Source organism: Spermophilus citellus, assembly GCF_964194105.1.
Source record: "Spermophilus citellus genome assembly, chromosome: 14".
NCBI lineage: Eukaryota > Metazoa > Chordata > Mammalia > Rodentia > Sciuridae > Spermophilus > Spermophilus citellus.
In genome coordinates, this window is record NC_138194.1 from 37,211,252 (window position 1) to 37,225,482 (window position 14,231).

Sequence of the window (14,231 nt, forward strand, 5' to 3'; positions counted from 1 at the left end):
ATGTGTATGCAGAAAATATGTTAATATTCCCCCATGATTCAAAGAATTATATGAGAAGAGGAAAGATTAAGGCCAGCATTTCATACACTTGATTAATAAGCCTTAAAAGCGACAAAGAACGCTTTTGAAAGAAAGCACTACCTGGTATGTGCTGTTAGAGAATACCTAAAGATCACTGTTAAGTTAGTGAATCCTGGGGGGGATGGATGGAGGTCAGATACCAGGGTCACGGGGGTGATTAGGCAAAGAAAGCAGAGAGAGTCAGTCATCCAAGCAGCAAGCATATTACCACCTGGGATGTCATTTATTTCCTAGAGATAGAGTCGAGTTAGGTCCCTGCATGGTAAAACCATGAATTAATTATATTCTGCCCCCCCCCCCAGTGAGCATAAAGTGCTCAAATTTTCTTTTTTGGGTGATGGGGGGAAAGATGACTTATCTTTCACGGTTCGATGTTAAAATCCCAGAGGAGAGAGCCAATAAAAGCAGCTCCTAGTGACAAAAATCCGGGAGCTGTACCGTCACTATCCATCAAACTGAAATGTTTTAGGATTCATATTTATTTGCACCACTTTGCCACTGAGGAAAATGTCTAGTCAACTAGAGAATGTCTACATTCTTGTTTTTTGATGCTTACGGGAAAGGTGCAAAGACGTTAGTGAGTTGTGATTCCCTTCAGCAGAGAAGGGGTTGCAGAGAAGACTGGCTCATGGGCGGGAGCCTCACAGACCCACACAGCAGGCCTTGGGCATTGTTCCTAAGCCCCACGGGTCAGTTTTCCAGACCAGTGAAGGCCAGGTTCTTGGCAGAGGGACCGGATCAAGCCAGGCTGTCCCTCCTGGAATGTCAAGGGTGAAGTGAGGAATAATGTCTCTGAGGGTTGGTATTCAGGGGCCCTTGGCAATGGGTCCCTTAACAGTTTGATTACTAGAAATCACTAAAAAAGATAGAGGGTTTGCTCACTGTTAGGAAATAGCCAGTAAATGGTAACAGAGTGGATCCAGGTAAAAGAAAATGAATTCTGAGCCAAGTGAAGTATAGCATTCTGGGAAGAAAAGTAGGAGAAAAAAAAATAAATAGAAAACAGGAGAAAAGACTTTGCTAAGCAGCTTCCACGGACAGGACAGGAAGTACCCAACCTTCTCTATTCCCTCTAAGACCCTTGTTGGATGATTTTTCTTTCCCTGTGCATCGAACACAGGCAGAAGCATGCCTTTTAACTGTCAGTTCCGAGGCCTGTGTGAGCACTAAGATTCTGGGCAGAACTAGGTTATCAAAATTAGGACAGTAAAAGGGTTGCTCTCATAGCAGATAAAGTGTGATCGCTGCACAAAGGGACATCAAAGCATTTTAATGTGTTTATTATTTTTCACAGGCCCTATGTGCTCTTCCAGTAAAATAATAGGTTTATGCTTAAGGAACTCAAAAAGTCAAGTAGTTTAGTTTCTCCTACTTAAGCATATGAAAAAAAAAAAACATAGTTCTCTCTCTTTCTCTCACATATGCACACACATTCTTTTGCTCTTTATTTTACTTATCAGGGCATCAGCCAAACATTCATTATTATTTGCTCTGAAAAATAGTAATTTCAAGAGAATAATCAGTGATGCTCACAGTATATATATAGAGATAGATAGATGATAGATAGATAGATATAGATATATAGATAGATATAGATATAGATATATGGCTCTTATAAAACTGAGAGTTTAAAAGTGCAAAATTACCAGTGTGAACAAATGTTTGTTTGGGTCTGGCTCAGGAAAAGAATTTGTTGAATTTTCTACCACTTGCATATATGGTGCACATGCATTTCTGAAATGAGCTAATAGTGCATTCCAGGGCAGAGCACATATACTGAACAATTACATAGAAATCACCATGTCCACCAGCAGGTGTAAGGTTAGGGTGTTTAGTGAGGACTAAAGATACCAGGGGCTTGAAAGGCACTGGAAAGAAGGGTAGGTTTAGCTCACAGAAATGCAGAACTATTGCTGACAAATCTGGAAGTTATGATATTTTATGTAGATGGAGAAAACAGGGTGGGTGTTGACAAATAGATAAAGACATGCATTTTTCTATGGTTCACAGAAAGGTATTAGATGATTTTTGAATAGGAGATATGGCCCAAGCTTTGAGGAAGAATTATTTGGCAGTCATGTGTCAGAAGACTAAGAAGAGGGAAGACTTTGGTCCAGAGGCCAGTTATAGAATATTCTGTACTGTTTTATACCAGGGGTTTATACCAGGGTGTTCACAGGGAGAGGAAAAAAGAATGAACCTGATGTAAGAGAAATAAATTGAGCGCAGTGTGTGAGGAGAGGAAGGAATAAGGCATGGGTCCAAACAACCAAGGCAAAGACGCAGAGGGAATGATGTGATGCCTTTGGCAGAAACGCATTTCTGGGGTAAAAGAACTAGTTTGCTTTGTGACACTCTGAGCTGATAATCAAGTCCAGCAGGCCAGCAGACTAACGACCTCAAGATTATCCTGAGAGATTATTCATCTTCATCCTCATGACCACGCACATAGTTTTGTGTTTCAAGTGAGCAAATAGGCAAATGAGTATGGATGAATAAAAATAAAAGTAAATTGTAAATGTGGTAGCATCTTTGACACCATAAAAAGGAACAAATTCTATATGAAGATGTGGAAAGGGAAAAGTGATTAAATGAGAATCGAATCTTATGCTTTTCATCCATCTATGAACATAAGAAGTAAAATAAGGCTGGGGATATAGCTCAGTTGGTGGAGTGCTTGCCTTGCATGCACAAGGCCCTGGGTTCAATCCCCAGCACCACTAAATAGATGATTGATAGATAGATAGATAGATAGATAGATAAGGAAATAGAGGAAATGGGAGGAGTCATAGAAATGGGAAAAGAACAGAGACAATAGGACATCAAGGGAAAGGGATAATAGTTTCAGAGAGATACCTAACCTGTAAGAAGTGCTGGTGGCATTGAATTAGTGTGTGTGTGTGTGTGTGTGTGTGTGTGTGTGTGTGTGTGTGTAGAGGGAGATAGTGGGAAGTGGAGTGGGGGGAAGGGGGAGGGGGAGAGAGAGAGATTGAGAAAGACAAAGGGAGCACATTTGAAAGTAGAAAAGGAGACAGGAGTAGCAAAAGGACAGATGAAATGTTCTACTGTAAGAACCTCTAGTTGACACAGCACAGTAGAGAGGAGAAGCAGGGGGGAAGTGGGGAGGGTCCCAAGAGGACTTTAGACCTCAAAATGTACAGGGGAGGGGGAGCTCTAAAAATGAAAGAAAATAGGTGGTGATTCACAGATTTTTTTTTTTTCTTGAGAGAGAGAGAGAGAGAGAGAGAATTTTTTTCAATAATTATTTTTTAGTTTTCAGTGGACACAACATCTTTATTTTATTTTCATGTGGTGCTGAGGATCGAACCCAGCGCCCTGTGCATGCCAGGTGAGGGCATTACCGCTTGAGCCACATCCCCAGCCCAAATCCACAGATATTTTGAGGCTTGAAAATTTGAGGTTATATACACAAAGACAGAGGTGGGGAAGAAAAAGGATGGTTTCCAACATGGAACAAAATGAGAAGGGTCCACCGACCTACACAAACACCTGAAACTGGCATGTTCCTGGTTCCTGATCATCCTGACATAATTGTCTATCTTAGGTTATAAAAGTAAATTGTAAATGTTTTAGCATCTTTGACACCATAAAAAGGAACAAATTCTATATGAAGACATGGAAAGGGAAAAGTGACAAAATGAGAATCGAATCATGATTTTCATCCATCTATGAACATAAGAAGTTTCCAGCAAAAAATAATAAAAAGAAAAATAAAGAAAGAAAAGTAAATTTTAAAGTAGAAGATTACATAAACATCTATGCTACTAATAATGAAGCAATTATGCCACAAAGTGCCAGAAACAATACAGTCAGCTCTCGGCTTCCCACTCCTGATGGCTGTGTCACAGAGCCTCAATGGAATGCTGTCCTGTCCCAATGAACACATATTAAATGACCACTGTATTAGGAGTGGTGTCCCTGACATCTCACTTTAATTTTTACATCTTTACAAGACAGGGCATTACTATCATCCCCATTTTACAGAAGAGAAAAGACTAAGAAAGTCAGTAACTGCCCAAGGTGACTAAACCAGAAGTTGTCAATCGGATTCAAGTAGAACCTCATCTTTGTCCAAAATCTGTAATCTTCCCTCATACCAGTGACACTTAATCTTGGTTGTGTATCAGAAAAATGTGAAGAAGCTTCGAAACGCACCAATATCTTGGTATCATGGTTTGGATGGGAAGTGTCCCCTGCAACATTCTTGTGTTGGTAATGTGATATCCAGTGTAGCAATGTTCAGAGGTAAAATGGTTAGAGTACGAGAGCTATAACCCCATTGGTGGATTCAGCCAATTGATGAATTAATCATTTGAATGGATTATGGAGTGGTAACTGCAAGCAGGTGGGGTGTGGCTAGAGGAAGCAGGTCTCTAGGACCATGCCCTTGGGAATTACACTTTGTTCCTGGGGGCCATGAGCTGAGTATCTTCTCTCTTCCATTTCCTTCCACCATGATATTCTACTTTGCTTCAGTCACAGAGCAATGAAATTGTTGAACCATGGATTAAACCTCTAAAAACATAAGCCCAAAATGAATTTTTCCTGCTCTAAGTTGTTCTTGTCAGATATTTTCATCATGGCAATGGAAAGTAATAGACTGGGCCCCATCTCAGACACCAAAAAGTCAGAATATGGGTATGGAACTGGCATCTGTATGTTTCAAGATCTTCCCAGGTGATGCTGGTGTGTGGTCACCATGAGGCTTCCATGTCCTACACCATATTTCAGTCCCCTTTCCCCCAGTTATTTGTACGTCACTTCCTCAAGGTCAGTCAGTCAGTCTACTTTTTTAAATCAGTGTTTCCTCTGTATATATGTTTTCAATGTCTCTGATTTTCTCATCATTTTTTGCTAGACGTTGATGATACTGTGATTGGTATTTATTATACAACTTCTTCACTAAATATAAATTGAGGCACAAAAATACCTTCTATAAAGTTAATATTTATTATTCTTAAAAATATTTATCAAATATTATAGTGGTAAAAAAACGTGACTCAGGAAATAAAAAGAGTCAGGATTTGAATTTGTCCTCTTACATGATGATAGAATAAATTTGTTTAAAATTATTAGAAGAAAGATTATTATAATTGTGGGGTTGTTTATACAGATATGAAGCATATATATAGCATATATTCTATGATTTGAACAACATGATATAGAACATGATAAGACCATCTGTCCCAAATCTTTCCTACTGCTCTGTCTGTCTGGAATTCTCGTGACTCTTTTGAAATAGACAACCAATTTCCAATGACAATGCTTCAGTAAGGATTATTGTTACCTGCCAGTTACAGATCACATGGTTAAGAAGCACTTAAGTAAAGCAATTTTTTCCTACTCAAGAAATCTGAAGTCAGGAATATTAACATCGGTTCAGTGGCACCCCAATGTCAGAGATAATATCTCTGATTCTGTTAAGCAGAATGACAAGATGGCTGCTGTAGTGCCATCACTTACATCTACATTCAAAGCAAGATTTTAAAAAAATGGGGGGAGCTTCGGTGTCAGCTGTGTTAAGAAAGCAGCCTACCATGAATCTCCACTTTACTTCTGCTGTATCTCATATAAACTAAGCTTTATGGTCACCACTAGCTGCGAGGGAAACTGGGAAATTGTGTTTTTAGCTTTTCTTGACTCTGAAGGGGTACACATAGAAGAGGGGCTTTGTGGTGGCTATTTGGTTAGACATTTTCTAGGCTCTGAGTCACGTGGTCTTTAAAATCTGTGTTCAAAATGTACTGCACTTTTGAGGGGAGGCAAAAACATAAGGATCTCTAGCCTTTCCTCATCTGTTCACATTATTTCTTATAAAACAAGCTGAATGTTTTCTTGGAAAGCACAGAGCTTTGAACCCGGGGAAACCAGCAGTTTTTCAACAAGAAGAGGCCAATTGTAAATGATGGCTCAATGTGTCTGTACGCACCCAGAGGGACGGAGGATCTCAGCGCCCCCCCCCCCCAAGAAGGGGAACCGCTGCTTGTAAACAAAGGAGCTCCAAAGAGAGGGCCCCCCAAAGGTCACAGAAACACAAGGACACAGCTTGGATGAAAGTTGGCACTCTTTCCATGTAAACTGCTTCTAATATTGTAAAAGGCATTTCATTTTTTAACAGCTTTATTGAGATATAATTTAAATACCATATAATTCACACATTTTAAGTGTACATTTCAATGATTTTTTAGCATATTCACAGATATGTGCAAACATCACCACAGCCAATTTCAGAACATTTTTATCATCTTAACAAAATCTCTGTACCCTTTCGCTATCACCTATCTATCTCTCCACCCCCTCCTGCCCAAACCAACCAAGTGTCAACTTTCTGTGTTTGTAGATTTGCCTGATCTCCACATGTCAGGCAAATGGAATCATATATGTAATGTGTGACCCATTGTGACTGGTTTCTTTCACTTTGTGAAGTGTTTCCAAGGCCCATCCCTGTGTAGCACCTGTCTTTACTTCATTCCTCTTAATGGCTGAATCATAGTCCACCATACAGATAAGCTACATTGTATTTCTTGACTCTTTAGATGATGGGCATTTGGAATGTTTCCACTTATTTGTTATATGAATGATGCTGCAATAACATTTGTATGTCACTTTTTGTGTAGACACGTGTTTTTTTTTATGTCCCAAGGGAATATATCTGTAAGTGGAATTTATGGGTATATGGTAAGCCAATGTTAACCATTTAAGAAATAATCAGAATGTTTTCCAAAGTGGCTACACTATTTTTACATTCCCACCAAGAGCATATGATTTCTCCATGAAATCATATGAGCATTGTGATTTCTCCATGTTCTCACCGATATTTGTTTGACTCTTTTATTCAAGCCATCTTACTGAAGGCAAAGGGATATTTCATTGTATTTTTTTTTATTTGATTTCTCTGATGACAATCACGGTTATGTATATTTCAAGTGCAAACTGACCATTTGTATCTTCTTAAGAGAAGATGTCTGTTCACATCTCTTGCCAATTATTAATTGGATGGTTTGTCTTTTAGTATTGAATTGTAAAAGTTCTGTATTATGATAATACAACTTTCTTATCAGACATATGGATTGCAAATATTTTCTCTCATCTTTGAGTTGTCAGTTCACTTTCTTGATCATGTCTTTTGAAGCACAAACGTTTTTAATCTGGATGCTATCCAATTGACTTACATTTTCTTTTTTGGGTGGTGTGCTTTTGTTGTCATAGCTAATAATCTATTGACAAATCCAAGGTCATGAAGATGTATCTTTGTGTTTTATTCTAAGAATTTTATGAGTTTCGTTCTTACATTTACGTCATTGGTCTATTTTGAATTAATTTTTGTATATGGTGTGAGGTAAAGGCCTATCTTCTTCTCTCTTTTTAATGTGTCTATTCGTTGTTTTTTTTTTTTTTAAGAACTATTTTTGCCCATGAATGGTCTTGGCATCTTTGTTGAACATCAGTTGAGTGCAGACACATGTGTTTATTTCTGGACTCTCAACTCCATCCCATCAATCTATATGTCTGTCATTGTGCCAGTACCACATTGTTGATTACCATTGCTTTGTCGTTAAGTTTTGAAATCAGGAAGTGTGAATCTTCCAACTTTGTTCTTCTTATTCAAGACTGGGTTGGCTATATTGAGTTCCCTTGCAATTCCATATGAGTTTTAGAATTAGTTTGCCAATTTCTACAAAAGAAGCCAGCTGGGATTCTGATCAGGGTGGCATTGCATCTCTAGATCCATTTGAGGAATACTGCCATTTTAAAATTATACCATCTCTTGTTCCATAAACTGTTTCTAACCTTGTAAAATCTTAAAATTTTTCAAAACAAAAACATTTTAATGTTAAATATTAAAAAAAAATATTTTTACTGTCCCTTTGCCTTTGTTTAGCCTATTTTCACCATATTAGTCTTATGTTTAAAAAAAAGAACTGTAATAGGGAAACAGAGAATCAAAGTACAGTAGTTTGGGCAAAGGAAACCATCATGAAGGAACAGAATGGTGCCTGGGAATAAATCCAGGTAGAACAGTTCTCTGAAAGATTAATCTTTTGTGTTTGGCGGGGGGAAATCCTAGAGGCATTCCATTCCAGTGCCTCATTTTGGGGTCATCTCTTTCTTCCACATGCTGCAGCCCCTGGGCTCCCTTCCTTTTTATTGCAGTGGCTGCCATGGCAACAGTTCATATGGGCTGGAAGAGAGATGAGGCCTCTCTGGAGCCATCATTAGTGCTACTCTGGCCAGCAGGGGGTGCCAAGAGGAGCAGCCACTCCCACCTTCTGTTTGCAAGGATTCACACCCCCACCCCTAGGAAAGCCCAGGACCTGGAGCTAACAGAAGCGCGTGTGCTGCTACAAAAAAGGAGACCTTGAGCTCTCTGAAGGGTTTGTAAGAATTTGTGAGGAATTCACTGGGAATGTGTGTTATAGGAGTGAGTAGCTACCTAGGGAAATTAAAACTTTAAATTCTAGCTATAAAATAGGATTTTCCATGAAATCAGAGGTCAGTTTTTGATTTTATTTAATTTTACTACACAAGAATTCAATTTTGCATTTCCTGCATTCAGAATAATCACATGCATTAATTTCTCTTTGTGCACAGTGCATTGAATATCCTAAGGAATTAACAAATGTTTATTAAGCTGAGTTTCAATGCCTGGTCTCTAGATGCTAAAGCAAACACTGTTTCCATTGAGGTAATGACAGTGGATCATCCACCAGACTTTTTCTGGTACTATATAGTATGAATTCCAACAGGACATAGGGTAACTGTTTTAGAACTCTATTTCATGTATGCATCCAAATATTTTACCTCACACACCTGAGCAGGCAAGTGGATATGAATTAAAGTGTAATGTCAAATTTATTTTAGAACCACTGCGGAGGACAAGGTAATGCCTCCTATCACCTCTCAGAACGCATCATATGGATAGTCGTGGATTTATATATCTAGATGCATATTATGTGGAATAACTGGCACATTTCTGACCTGTAATCCTGAAATCTCCTTATCTTTGATGCCTTTGACTAGCAGTTTTTACCTTTGCAAATTCTTTGGTATGCAACTGATGCTGCATGGCACACATAGTTGACTAAATATTTATCAAATATTCAGGCACTTACTCAGTGGATTAATTATTGAACAGGCTTCCACTGAACTATCTTTCTTTTTGCTACAGCAAATTCTCTGTTGCTCGGTTGACATATGTTCTGAGGAGGCAGGAAAATAGCCAACTCAGCAAATTGTATTACTTTCAAGGTTATGCATGTAAGTGTGTGAAGGCGAGATACACATGGAAGCCCACATCACTGATCTGGCAGGTTTAAAAGCGTGTTTAGAGACATATATAAAAGTCTTAATGAGTTTGCTTTGTCTTATTTTGAAATCCAATTTTAAATAAATCTTTAGTAATACATTAACAGATAAGGAAAAGGAATTCTTTTAATAGCTAAAATATTCTCATTTTCAAAGGGAGTTAAAATAATCTTCTGTATGTTAGGTTATTTATTTTCATAGCAAATCTAAGATAGTTTCTTTTTTCTCACTTTAGAGATTAAGAGGAGGTTGCATTACTCATTGATTTTCCCACATTCACACAACTGAGAGTGGTCAGATAGGCACTGGAACTTGTGTTCTGTTTTGTTTAGTATAGGATAGCCCTATTATGAAAGGGGGAAATGAAGATAGATGCTATTCAGATAAATAGGATTTTATCTGCAGTAACATTTTCATCATTCTCCATACTCAGACTTTGAATTAGACTGTGGACCCTTTCAGTTTTTTTTTTACATAGACTATATCAAAAGTGAGTCATTGTTTCTTTAAATCAGAAAGAATCGGGAGAAGGGAGGCCTGAGATCCATGGATTCTCATAAAAGCAGCTGTGCTATGAGATCAGAATAGTCAGATGCAGGATGAGCAGGTCTCCAGTAATCAAGTGATCATATGATCAAAACCAGAATCCATCATCCAAAATTGGTGACTTTAGAGAAGATTACAGAAGTAAGATGGGGGATGGAAACCAACTCTGTCACTATCCAACTGTGGCACAGCCTTAAACAATAAGACTGTGCTTTGTGTCTAACATTGAATTGGTGTTCCTCAGAAATATATCAGTTTCTTTACAGAGTTTGATTTCTGTGTCCAGTCAGGAAATTTTATATATCCTTGATAAGAAAAATAGATCTCAGGAAATTTCCACTAAACATTCTCATTACAAATCATTGAAACTTGCTTCTTAATGCTAACTTTCTTAACTTTTCTCTAATAGCATTCTTAATCACTTCATTCCAGCAGTCTGCTTCAGAATCATAAAAAAATAGAAATTTAAACAATATTCTTGGCATGATTAAAATTAAGTAATTTTGAAATAATTCACTTTATTTAACATGGTTCCCAATTCAGTCTTGTGAAGAAATATTTAAAATAAGAAATATCTTATTCAAGTGCTCATTCATCTCTATTCTAAACAGGTCAGAATTTCAAGGTTACTGACCAACTGGTAATTACTAATGTATTGTTTCAAATAAATAATAATAATATAGGTTACAACATTATCGATAGATGCATTCATGTTGTAAAACATGGATGGTATGTTTAATTAGTTGTGAGTAATACAAATGCTTGGCGTAAACTCTTGAGACTTCAGATGTGGAGATGTTTTGTGAAAAGCTTTGAAATCCACTGGCATCCGCCATTCTTTCATTCAAGACAAATATGTGGGCGAATCAGCAGGAGTCCATTCTGGCTTCCAGAGAGTGCCCTGGAGCTGTCCACAGGAAGGTGCTGGAAAAGGCAGCCGCAGATGGTCCAGGTACACAATTATTTCAGGCTGAAATGCAGCAGAATAATCAGACTCATGTTAGAGTGTTAGAGTGTTGCTACAGCGCACATGACCTGGAAACTGTTTCAGCGAAGGTGGCAGAGGGCTCCTCAGTCTCTTCAGATAATTATAAATACAAGAGGTTTTCTCTAGAAAACAGGGAGAAGATTCATATAAGACAAGGAGCCATTTATTTAGTCTCAGAGATATAAATGACATTCCTAATAAGTACCTGGCTGACTTGCTAAATAACTGACATTTTCTCCCAGAAGATTTAAGTTCTTTATAGAAGAATTTAAGTTCAGACTCTATGGATTTTCCTAGAATTTCTAACTTCATACTGGAAAATCAAACATCATTTTTAAAAAATCAGATGTTTACTCCCAATAGAATTGCCCTCCAAGCAAACTGAAAGGAAAGGGGACAAAAGGATTTGTAGTTTTAGCAATATACAAGGACTGACTTTCAGATCCACGGTAAAGGTCAGGTGTAATATTCAAAAACAAATTAAAAGACAGCCATTCTATTGGACTCAGAAGATTCCAGCAAACGTTGGGCACCCATGGGCATTGGCTCAAAATGTGTTTATTGTGATCACACCCCAGATGATGTTGCAAGTACTATTAAGGACCCTATTCAACCACCATCCTTCTTGCATTATGTATGCAGTTATTGTTTTGCATTATGCTCTATCTAAAATGATACAAAAACATTTTGCTGAAAAATAAACCACTGGTTTTATGCTTAACACCAGGATTACAAAATGTGATGTCATGAATTATTCATATCATTCGATTTAATGTAATCATTTTCTCCCCAGCGTTAAGCCTCTGTGAATGGTGTCCTATGCAGCCACTGTTTTGAAGAACTTAATACTAGGGGGAGAAACACCTGGCATTAACTGACAGTGAATTAGGCTCATTGTCACTTTGGAAAAAAATGCAATTTAATCTTTGATCTTCTGTACATCCTAATTTCAAGGAACCTTTATCAACACTACAAACAAGCCAACCTTAGGAATTTATAGTAAGATTGACCTCAGCATTTAGACATAGACACATATAAATGTGCCTGCACATATTTGAAATTTGAACCACTGAATGGAATTCCTTTTTGTTTCATTCAAAGCAATAATAAAACACACTTCTAATGTGTTTGCTCTAATAACAAATAGATTTTGATACACATTTACACTTCATTTAGATCAGCTCTTCCCCAGTACTGACCTTAGCTTAGAGCACATTGAGAAAGATAAATACTTCAGTGAAACTTGGCCTATAGATTAAAGTAACCAATCCTCAAGACACACCAAAAAATTTAAAACTAAGAGAAAGAAATTTCTAAATATTTTGAACTCCTATGGGGAAAAGATAAATGGTGGCTTAAAACTGGCAGAAGCAACTTCTAAAATTCAGAATTTCTTTTAGGTGGGTGGACTGTGTTTGACTTTTCTTCCATATTTTATTATGGTCAAGCCACACTCAAAATGTTTCTATGACTCTTAAATTACAATATGGTTCATTCTGGGATTGAATATATGATCATATTATCTTAAGAAGAAGTTAAAGCCAGAAAACCCAATTCTTAATCTTATTCCTTTTCATTACTCAATTTCTGAGCTTCTTAAAAAACAGCATTTATCCCTCAGGATGTTGTAGGGAGACTTAAATTACATGCTGTGATATACAGCATGTCAAAAATTGACAGGATCCAAAATATGGGGAGTTATTACTTAAAATTAAAAAGAATATTTACAATATGTATACCGCTGTAGTCAACAGGAATGTGAGTATGGGTGAGCAAAGATACTTTCAGGTATTCTAATAAGCTAAGAAAAGAAAGGAAATGCACCGAAGAAAAAAAAATACGGCAATTTAAGAATTAAGTGGTACCCAAACGTACATGAGATAACTCACCTGTATAAAATAGCAAGAGGAGGAAAAGTTTAGGCATAGGTCACAATTAGATTTCCAGAGAAATTTTAATGTCTCACAAAACCCAGCATCATGCTTTGTACACAGTTGAGACCCAACCATGTCATCTGTTTGATAATGAAGAGTCCCTGTGGTCAACCCAATAGTAATTGAATGTCCATTTTTTATAAGGTCAATGTAAAAATCTGTCCACTGCTGATCTGTGATAACAAATGCATGGAAACTTGAAACTCAGTTTTTTACCAAATAATAACAAATTGATTATGTTCACTACCTTCCAAAACAGCAGTGAGGTATTTTAAGAAGTCATAGGAGGGTGGCAGGGAAAGAGGCAGAGTGTCAGAGAGAAAATCTTCTGTAAGCTAATGGTTTGTTTGATTTACTTTTAAAATACTCTTAGCCCTTAAATAAAGGAAAGTTTCTCTTTTCCCTAAATACAAATTATTAGGCATTTTGTCTATTAATCTACTTAGTAGCATGCTCTAACTAGAGTCTCATTAACATTGTGATCTGGTCCAGAAGACACAGTGTCACATGAGAAGACCTGCCTCTCTTTCATTTCAAAAGCACCTTGACCTTCTCCAGCAGTGGTATCATGTGTTCCTATTAGAGTTCTTACTGATTCCCAGTGCAGCCTCCTGGTCTCCCAAGAGTCCAAGAGCCTGTGGGCTCAGGGTGTTCCCAGAGGTAGTCTGCAAAGGAAGCCCCTGGGGTCTTTTCATTTTCTCACTCACACGCTCAAGTTTTTAAAAAATTATCATGTATTTAACCCCCCCCCCAAAAAAAATGTTTGTGCTATTAAAAAAAAAAAAAATCTGGAGAACTGAGAACCAGAGCGCTTTAAGTCTCTCAGTGAAGCTACAGCCTAATTACTGCCTGCTGTGTGGCGCAGTTAAACACAATCAGTCAGAAAGCCTTAAAGATACAATATCCCTTTTCACAAACTGTCTGCTTGTCAATTCCAAGTCACCCCCCTGCTTTAAATCAACCAACCACAGAGCTGTTATGAACAGCAACTGATTTTCCATGCAGTGCTGCAAAACAAAATCACACCGTATCCTATTTTTAATGGCCACAGTTTTTCAACTGCATAACAAGAGTTAGCTGGCACTGCTGAGCTGAACGGTATCAAAAAAATGGGTTCAAGTAGAAATAACATGGAACCCTTGAAGTGAACAAGTACAGACCCAATTACAAGTGCATTGTGATGCTCAGTACCCAATTACATCCAAATAACAGTGGAGCAAATTCCCCCTTAATAGTTATATTGTAGACATCAACTTCTTTTATTTTTGTTCCTCCAGGATACAGCTTGATACTTCAAAGGGAAAAAAAAAGCTGATTCACAAATATTATTTTATTAACATACAGTCTATTTATGC